General features: G+C 47.0%; 1 protein-coding gene across 2 annotated transcripts in view; it reads right to left on the bottom strand.

The window, feature by feature from the left end:
• Farp1 (FERM, ARH/RhoGEF and pleckstrin domain protein 1) overlaps positions 1–9,276 on the bottom strand; it is a 227,591-nt gene extending 218,315 nt beyond the window's left edge. Inside the window, exon 1 of one of the 2 annotated variants that reach the window (XM_013349331.2) lies at positions 9,179–9,276. The gene's annotated coding sequence lies outside the window, so the exon portion shown is untranslated. The remainder of the gene's footprint in view (positions 1–9,178) is intronic. The other variant, XM_005355684.2, reaches the window with a different exon arrangement.
• Between the last annotated feature and the right edge of the window lie 138 nt (positions 9,277–9,414).

Raw genomic sequence — 9,414 nt, 5'->3', positions numbered from 1 at the left:
AATAAAAAAGAAACCTTAAACAAAAGATGCTGATGTCCAGGAGAAAGCAGGGACCAGACACAAGGTCCCATGCCACAGGGCTGGAGGTGTGCGGCAGCTCTCAGGCCCCAGGATGCCTCTGCTCCTTCTCTGATTGGTCCCACAAGCTAAGAAGAACTAAACACTCTCGCACCCTGCTGCACAGGGCTCAAGCTAGGCTTTTGTTCTTTGGGGTGAAAATAAAAGACAGAGGGAGACGGTCACCCCATGGTTATGCACCGCATTGCAAAGGCAAGCGAACCAATGGTGATAAAGGAAGGGGGCTGAATGGCTTGCAAGCTGGCCAGGGAGCCCCAGGGCCCGTTAGCCTCCACCTCCCCTACCTCCCCATCGGCAAGCTCTTCACCAAAGGAGCCACCACCCAGATTCTTAGGAGTTTTTTTTTTTTTGGGGGGGGGGGGTGTTGGTGATGCGAAGGCTCTAACATAGGGCTTCACACAGGCTAGGCAAGCGCCCCTCCTCGACTGCTTTAGAAAGATTGTATCTATTAAATGAAAAGATAAGAACATTGTTGATCTACATTCCACAACTGTCTGGACACATGGTTTTTATCTGCAGCTGCTGCTAAAATTCCTTCTCAGGAGAGGACATAAACAATATCTACTCCTCCTCCTAAGGTCACAAGGGCAGGCCAAGGCACAATTCCACCAAAGTTCACTCTGGGGGAGCCAATGAGTTTACTGGGCTTAATTACGGAGCAAGGGTAAGGGGTTATCTACAGGGGTGTGGATACTCCTCCCCCCAAAAGGTCACACCAGAACTTTTATCCCACAGGAATAAGGGATTCTCCGTAATCATGTAGATGGAGCCCCTCTCTCCCAATGTTTCTTGACCTTATACTTAGCCCCTCCCCCAAATCCCTAGCAAGCAGGGCTGTGTGGCTTACCAGGTGCTATGAACACTGGCTGTACACTCAAGCGAGGGTACCCTTCTCTGAGTAGGGGTGAACCATCCACAAGCCCAACCAGGATGAATTTTTACAAGTGAGCATACCCTCCAAGATAGAGAGGTGGCTGGCTTAGAGAAGCAGTTCTCAACCTGTGGGTCTCGACTCTTTTAGGGATCAAATGACCCTTTCACAGGGCTCATCTAAGACAATCGGAAAGCACAGACATTTACATTATGATTCATTACCATAGCAAAACTACAGGCATGAAGCCCCACTGAAATAATGTGGTTCACCACAGCGCAAGAGGCTGTATTGAAGGGTCACGGAGCTAGGAAGGTTGAAAGCGGCGGATCCAATCTCCGCCAACCCTTGGAGGGTAGTTTTGTACAGCAGCAACTCATGGGGTAAATATTAGGGCTCTTACTTACTAAGTCAGCTTTCCTTCAGAAATTCAACAAGATCACCACCGTCTCCTGGAGTAACCTCTTCTGTAAAATGCTTTCCTTGTTGTGGGATCAAATGCCAACAGGAAGTAACCTCAAGGAGGAAGGGCTTATTTTACCAGGAAGCAACTTCAAGGAGGAGGGCTTATTTTAGCCCACAGTTTGAGGGGACAGAGTCTGTCCTGGGAGGAGGTAGCTCCATGGTGGTAGGGGTATATGGGTAGGCCCTTACATTTTGACAGAAACAGAAATTGGACATCATGCAGGAAATACAGCCCCCTTAACAATCTCAAGGGCCAATCACAAGTCTACTTCCTCCAGCAAGTCTCACCTTCCAAACAGGGCCACCAGCTGCAGACCGGGAGAGTTCTGACACAAGAGCATTCAAACCACACCAGCTCTGGTTTTCCCTGAATGGCCTTTCTCCTTCCCAGAGTCCTCGCTGTCCCTAGAAGTCCCGCCTAACCTCTTCCTGCCTAGCTATTAGACATTCAGCTCTTTATTAAACCAATCAGAAGGCATCTGGGCAAAGACATATCTTCACAGTGTGAGCAAATATTCCCGACTCCTCTTATAGTCAAAGAGTTCCTTCTACTTGGCCCCCTCTAGAATCTGATGCTAGACATTTGAGGCTCTGACTAAAAGAAAATATATCAGCCCCCAGAGGAGTGTCCTCACCAACTTCCTCAACAATATAAACGTTCATGCAAAAGCCGTGCCGGGTGGAAGAAATGGCAGGCACCACCTCTTTCCCTTGAAGGACTCCGGGGATGGTCCAAATGTGATCTAAACTGCCAAAGGTCACTTCCAAGATGATGAGCAGTGATGCCACCTCCGAAAGAGACAAATTCAAGGAGAGCTAGCCGAATGGTTAGCATACTCTGTCAAACACTCCTAGAACAGTTTGCTTCTCAGACAACTTGACCTGCCCAATGTCTTAAGTTCCTTTTCCTGTTGCCATGATAAAATACCCCAACCAAAACTTAACAAGTGGGGGGGGGGAGGCTTATTTCAGCTCACAGTTCATTATAGCATCCACACTGGGGTTATGTCACATCCACAGTGAGGAAGCAGAGAGAAAGGGACACCAGCTGCTGAGAACCTCCTCTCTCCAGTCATCCCAAGGGCTGTAGCAAAGGGAATAGCCCCGCCCACAGTGGGTAGGTATTCTCACCTCAATTCACATAATAAACATAATCCCCCAGAGGCTATCTCTCTCCCAGGGGGTTGGAGATCTACCATCACATCCACAAAAGTCACTTTCCACAGGAAAAGAAATTAGAACACATTTTCCCCAAAAATTGTGCTATATGGCAGATGAAAGATAAACTCTTTCAGTGATGTTTTGAATGGGAATCCTCCTTAGAAAGGACAATTCCAGGAGGAACAGAAAATACAAAAAATGCATGATTTAGTGCAGGTTAATACTATTTAACCAACTAGGCACAGATGCATGGAGCCTGCAGGCCTCTACAGTGCACTTACAGGCTCTGGCTGCATCTCTGTTCTCTTTTTGCCCAAACCACAATACAGCTGCTGTGGCCACAGGCATCCAATCTGGTCTTGGAGGCTCTTTTTGAACATTTCCAAGAACCCACATCAGCAACCTTCCCAGATGCTGGGGGCTTCTGGGAAGGAATTGGAGCTTCGAGGAGCCTGAGCCACAGTGGCTTTAACAACCCCCAAGTGACAGCGAGCAGTAAGGAGTTGCAGGAGCCATGGGCTACAACAGCTAATGAGGCTGCAGCATCTAACCAACAGAGGTAACAAGTCCAAGGGCAGAAAGCAACAGCTAGGAATGACAGGGTAGGACAGAAAGCACCTCCTCCTCAGCAACCCAGACGTGGACACGGGGGGGGGGGGGGGGGACGACGACGACACGGTGGGAGCCCGCCTACAGCCTACCATTCCTGGAGGCCTCTATTTGGTAGGTTAAAGATCTCATCAGCCAGACATTCTGCCCCGGGCATCCAGGGAGTCTTACGCATTCCCTTGAAGTTTGTGAAGTTTGACCTGCCCGACAGGACAAAGAAGGAAGCCAGTTACAAGCGGGTCCTGCTAAGGGCAAGTCCTGCTACTTTGGCACCTCTACCCCAGCTTCAATTACCTTGGAAGGTACCTGCTTGTTTAATAAGTTCTCAGTCCAGTTAGCCAATGTCTATCATTTATATTAAATGGACAGGACAATCAAGAATTAGGAGGATGTTCATCCTGGTCTCATGTTACTCTGCTGATCTAGGCTTTGTGCTCCAAAGATGGCTGTGAACACGGAAGCCAGGGAGCACCTGCAGGGGCCCATGCACCTCGCTGCTGTAGTTAAGGAGCTGGAGGGATGTTCAGTGGTTAAGGGCGTGCATTGCTCTTGCAGAGAACCTATGTTCAGTTCCCAGCACCCAAACTGGGATGTTCACAGCTGTCTATACCTCCAGTTCTGGAAATACCGAACGCCTCTGACCTCTGTGGTCGCCTGCACTCATACACACATACACAGACACAAATAATTTTTTCTTGTTGTTGTTGCTTTGTTTTATTATGAGACAGGTTCTCTATACAGCCCTGGCTGTCCTGAACTCACCACTATGCAGACCAGGCCAGCCTGAATTTACAGAGATTCATCTGCCTCTGCCTCTAGAGTGTTGGGATTAAAGACATGCGTGCCATCAAGCCCTGCTACGAATTATTTTTTAAAAACAGAACGTTAAAACTTGCTTTTTCCCAGAGTCCGACCAGTTTGTTGTTCTTAACTGATTACAAAACCACTTTTTTCCTCATAATCCTTTCATCTATGAAATGACACAACCTAATTTGAATTTTATTTTAAAAATCTATTTACTTGCTTGTAATATTAACCACCCATTTGCCTCTATTTTCAAAATAACCAGGATTTTTTTTTGTCTCTAATCTTCCACGTGAGTTGACTTGGGGAAGAACAAAGCTGCCCCAAGAAACGCAACGACGGGAGGAGCATAGCCATGGTAGCTTCTCCCTTCCTTGCACACCAGAATACATTTCCTGACCGTTCGTACATTCAATAATCAGATTGTGTAAAAATTTGCAAGAATGTCTGTTCTTCAAAAGACACCAACAAAAAATGAAGAGGGGTTGGCAAGATGGCCCAGCAGGTGAAGGCTCTTGCTGCCAAGCTTGCCAGCTCACAGGGACGGGGAGAACCAGCTCCAGCAAGTTGTCCTCAGACTGCCATATCACACTGTACCAACACACGTACACACACACACACACACACTAGTACAAAAGACACACAGGAATTAAAGAGTGACGAGAATAAACACGTGAACAGATGAAAATATTAACAAGACACAGGCAGAACAAAGGGTGTGTATCTAGAGACGGATCACAGCTATAGGCAAAGTGGGACTGGGTACGAGTTGTTTACTCATGACAATTGTACTCAGCACAGCTACAGAACACACACACACACACACACACACGCACTGTGTGTGTGCATTTACAGAAAGCAGACAGACAATTGACTGAGAAACGCACGGGATGATTCCAAGAGTCATCAGGAAAACACAAACTAGAACCACCTCACACAGTTCCTACGCGCTCCCCTAAAGGGCTGAAATGAAAAAGACGGACCATTTCAAATGTAGGCAAAGAACAGTCACAAAAGTTTCTGGAGCCTGGCGGGTGGGAACATAAAACAGGAGAAGCCCCTCAGAGCACACATGGCAGTTAAAAGCCCAGCACAAATGATGAGAACACAAAGACCTGTCTACAAGTGTTCTTAAGACCTTGGGTCGTGAGCACCAAACTCAAAAACGACCTAGTGGTCACATCTTGGGATCACAAGCCCAGTGCTGTTAAGAATCACTGAGAAGAAAGGAACTGCCTGGAAGGGAAAAAAGACAGAAATGACACCTGCATCCATCATAGTGAAACTGCAGAACTCCAGAAAGAAAAGCCAGGCCATTCACAAATAACAAATCACTGGTTGAGTAACAGGAAAACCGCCATGAGAATTCCAAATCCTGACAATCCATCCTTCTGAAACAAAGATATCTAAGGAGCTCAGAAAAGGAGGTTACCACGGACAGGTGTGTGAATGGAACCCTAAGAGGCAATGCTCCCAGGAAGGAAAGCATCCAGAAACCTCTGTGCTCAAGGAGGCCCTATCCAGGAAGAAACTGCAGAGATCCTCTCAAGTTGGGGGAACGACCAAATGAAAAGATGGATCAGGCAACACCAAAACATTAGCGGAAGCATCTGGTAGGAGGCGGTAGGTTACAGTCAAGTCTGATTTCCTCCGTGTTTCATCGCATCATCTTTATGTCCGTGTAAAACATGACTGTGTCTTTTTCACATCAGCCAGCTTTAAGGACCAAATTGCTCAGTTACAAAGAAATGATATATAAACTCAAATATCAAATTTTCACATTCCCAGAACTGCAACCTAGTGCTGCTAAGGTCAAGTCTCCCATATTAAAAAACAAAACAAAACAACAACAACAACCCAGGAACTAACTTAAAAGAGCCTTAAAAGCTAGGCATGCTAATTCACTCAGCAAACATTCATCAAGGGTTTGCTAAGTTCCGGGCACTATCCTAGACCGGGAAATAACAGGGTGAGAAGGAAAAACTGAAAGTTTCATACTCCTGACTTCTAAGTCTTCCTTTGAAGTTGATAATAAATCACCGTTATGAAAAGCATTTCTCCAAAAGTCTTCAAGCAAAACAAAGTGACCATGGCCATGCTGGGTTTATTGGCACTCCACAGCGTGCATTAAAGACAGCCTAGTTGGGCCTGTGGCATTTGTGTTTTAATGTATGCACAAGTGACAGATTAACACACAAAATTAATTCCGTGCAAGTGAAGAATCCCACACTAACTCCAAACGCTGCAGTCTATAATTTCCATACCACAGCAAAACTGCAACACCACTGTAAGCTCCTGAGCCTGCGCCCCACGTGAGTCAAATGGATGGTTGGTCCTTGTTTTTATTCCACAAGCCGCACGCTCAGAGTACCATGTTTAAACAATGTATCAATCATCCACTTCTTGAAAAGTATCCCCTCCAAAACATTTCTACTGACTCAAACAGAAAAAGGATATTTCCCTAGTAAAAACTAATCTCTCTCCATTGAAATGAGCGTTTTTGCTGGGGGCTTTTTGATTTAAAAACGAAAGTGACAATTGGTGTAAGTGGATGGAGACGTTGGCATTTTCGTTTCTTAATGGAAACCATTTGGCTTACCTTGGCCACATGGAAGTGGTTAACGAGGGTTAACAACCAAATCTGCGTCACAAAGGGCCAGAGGACTATGATGGAGTAATGCCTCAGCACAAATGTTAGCTATTAAAGGCAGAAAACTGCAACCACATATGTTCAAGAGTCCACTGGGAGAGCTCTCCTTTCTCTGTGTGTGTGTCTGTCTCTGTGTGTGTGTGTATGTGTGTGTGCAAATCTAATCCAGGCTGGCCTCGAACTCACTGTGCAGCAAGCAGAACCAAGGACGACCTTGAACACCTGATCTCCCCCCCCCCCACCCACACACACACACACCCCTCCGGAATGCCAGTATAGTAGGCTGTGCTGGCACAACCGGTTTATTGGCACCTAGAAACAGAACCCAGGATGAACACTCCATGTTTACACCTCCTGGCCATCAAATGCACCAAAACACAGGAGAAAGGCAGCCAGGAAGACTCCAGCCTCCTGAGGCCCTCCTCCTCACCCAGGCAAGAGGCCACCAACGCTGGGAATACTTGCCAGCCCTTGGAAGAAAGGGCTCCAAAGGACTATGTCACAGGGCTGTGGGGGCCTCTTTGTTTACTGTTACCATCTTCTTTTAGAGGAAAGTGCAGTTCTCAAAAATACTCATTTATTCTCTGCAGCAAGCAAGGCAATCACAAAAGATTGGTAAAGAGGCCGGGTGCATCAAGCCAGCAAAACACAAGGTCCCTATAAAGTCAGTCTCCATGGTCCTCGGACATATCCCCAGGCTGGTTTTACAAAATAAAACCAACATGCAAAAATTAGGTTTTGTCTTTCCTATCTAGAGTTCATCTACTCATTTTTCCAAATGAAATAAACTATTAAGCATTCCTTTTCCCTTTTTTTTATCCATTCTGTTACTGAGATTATGGAGTTAAGGCTGCTGACCTTGAGTTAACTACACAGCCAAGGCTGGCCTGTACCCTATGAGCCTCCTGCTTCTGCCTCCAGAATGCTGGGGTTACATATGTGGCCCCCACACCTTAACCTTTTCAATATTACTTTTAATCTTATCTTCATCTTTAAATATTTTCCCTTGGATAATTCCTTTAATGAAAAACAAGATAAAAAATAATCCAAAACAATGATCCCAATATCAATGCCCAGAAAGAGAATATCGATGCAGAAAAGTACATTACAAACAGGTGTCAATACATGCACACTTGGGGAGGCTGAACCAGGAGGCTCTCCAGTTGGACTAGCCAGGGATACGCTGCCCTATCCTATCTCAAAAGGAAGTGGGGGTACTTAACTTCAGAAGGATCCCCAACATACAGAACTCCTACATCTAACAGCGAACCCCGAATCAGAGGAGCACACTAGAGTTCTGCGTTCACCCGGAGGAGGTGGTTACCTCATTGATGACCAAGTATTTCTAGCTTCCTGTGGGCTTGGCAGACATCTGCCGGCTATCTACACCACCAACTCCCCCAGTAGGCCAGTCACTGCCCAATAATGCTTCTATTTATTTTACCCAGAAGCAGAGCTATTAGCCAGACATACTAAAAACACAAACGTTTCGTTGTGCTTGGAGTAGGTCCAATATCAGTGTCTTGCTGCAGACCGATGCAGCAGGAATATAAAGTGAGCCGCGTGGATACCATACCCACAGAAGACACGCATTGGCAGGGAGACCCACCCACCTGAAAAGCTGAGGATAAGGCCCCAGCGAGAACAGTGGGGCTGAGCAAAGACGGCTGGGATCTGAGAAGAGCCCCACCTCATCCTTAAAAAAACCAAACCAATTTTTAAGGCGACTCCCCACTAGAGCTTCCAGAACCCAAAAGGCTTTTTCTTTCTTTCTTTCTCCATTCCTTGTTCAGATAGAAAAAGAAAAGCAAGAAGACAACGCTGGGGTAATATTCTGAAGTGGGCTTAGCAAGTCCCCACGTGCGAAGCACATTAACATGGCAGGGGTCGAGGTTAGGCACAGAAATCTCTGCCCGCTGGAAGGTGGAGATGGTGGCCTCGGGGGTACCCAAGGTCAGGGGCCAGAGCTAAGGGAGTCTAACGCGGGAAACTAGCAAGGTGGAACGCAGGAACAAAAATAAATGAAACAGCCCGAGGCCACCGAACTCCGGAGAGGGGGGGAGGGGTACGAGAGGTTGAGCACGGTAAACTGTTCCAGATGAGAGGCAGGCACTCGCTCTCCTACATCTCCACCAGCAAGCAAGTCTCAAAACCTCGTTTCTTTGTGAACCCTACCTCTCTTTTTTTTTTTTTTTTTTTTTTTTTTTTTTTTTTTTTTTAGGAGACTACGAAATCCCCACCAGCAGCTGGTCTTCAGGTCCCATCAATGAAACGCGTATCCCCCCACGACTCCGAAGTATAAAACACTCACTCAGAGGGGTCCGGATGGATCACACGGCTAAAGTGTCCCGAACTTAAAATCGTAAAAATCACAACCAGAAGTTCTGAAATGCCTCACGCACAAAAAAAAAAATAAGAAAAATAATATACATATCCTGTGCTTTCAAAAGAAAAAAAAAAAAAACTTTCCCCTCGATAAGGCATACAGCAAAGAGACACAAGATCTAACTTAAGAGGGTGTGTTCCTCTTTGTCACCCACCGGGAAGCTCTCGCCGCGCGTGGGCGAGCTGCGGGTACCCAGCGGCACGGCGGCACCCGCGCCTCGGGATCCGGGGAACCGACCTCCAGGGCTGAGATTGCAGCCCTAGGTCCGGAAGAGGCGTCGGGGTCGCTGTCACCGGGCAGGGTGGGAAGGGAGGAAGCGGGGGAAGGGCGCCCGCCTAGTGGAGGCCGGGGAGGTTGGGGGGGGGGGTCCACAAACTCAGAGCCCCGCAG

The sequence above is a fragment of the Microtus ochrogaster genome, chromosome 17, assembly GCF_000317375.1.
Source record: "Microtus ochrogaster isolate Prairie Vole_2 chromosome 17, MicOch1.0, whole genome shotgun sequence".
Classification (NCBI taxonomy): domain Eukaryota; kingdom Metazoa; phylum Chordata; class Mammalia; order Rodentia; family Cricetidae; genus Microtus; species Microtus ochrogaster.
This window is presented reverse-complemented; position numbering and strand designations above follow the sequence as displayed.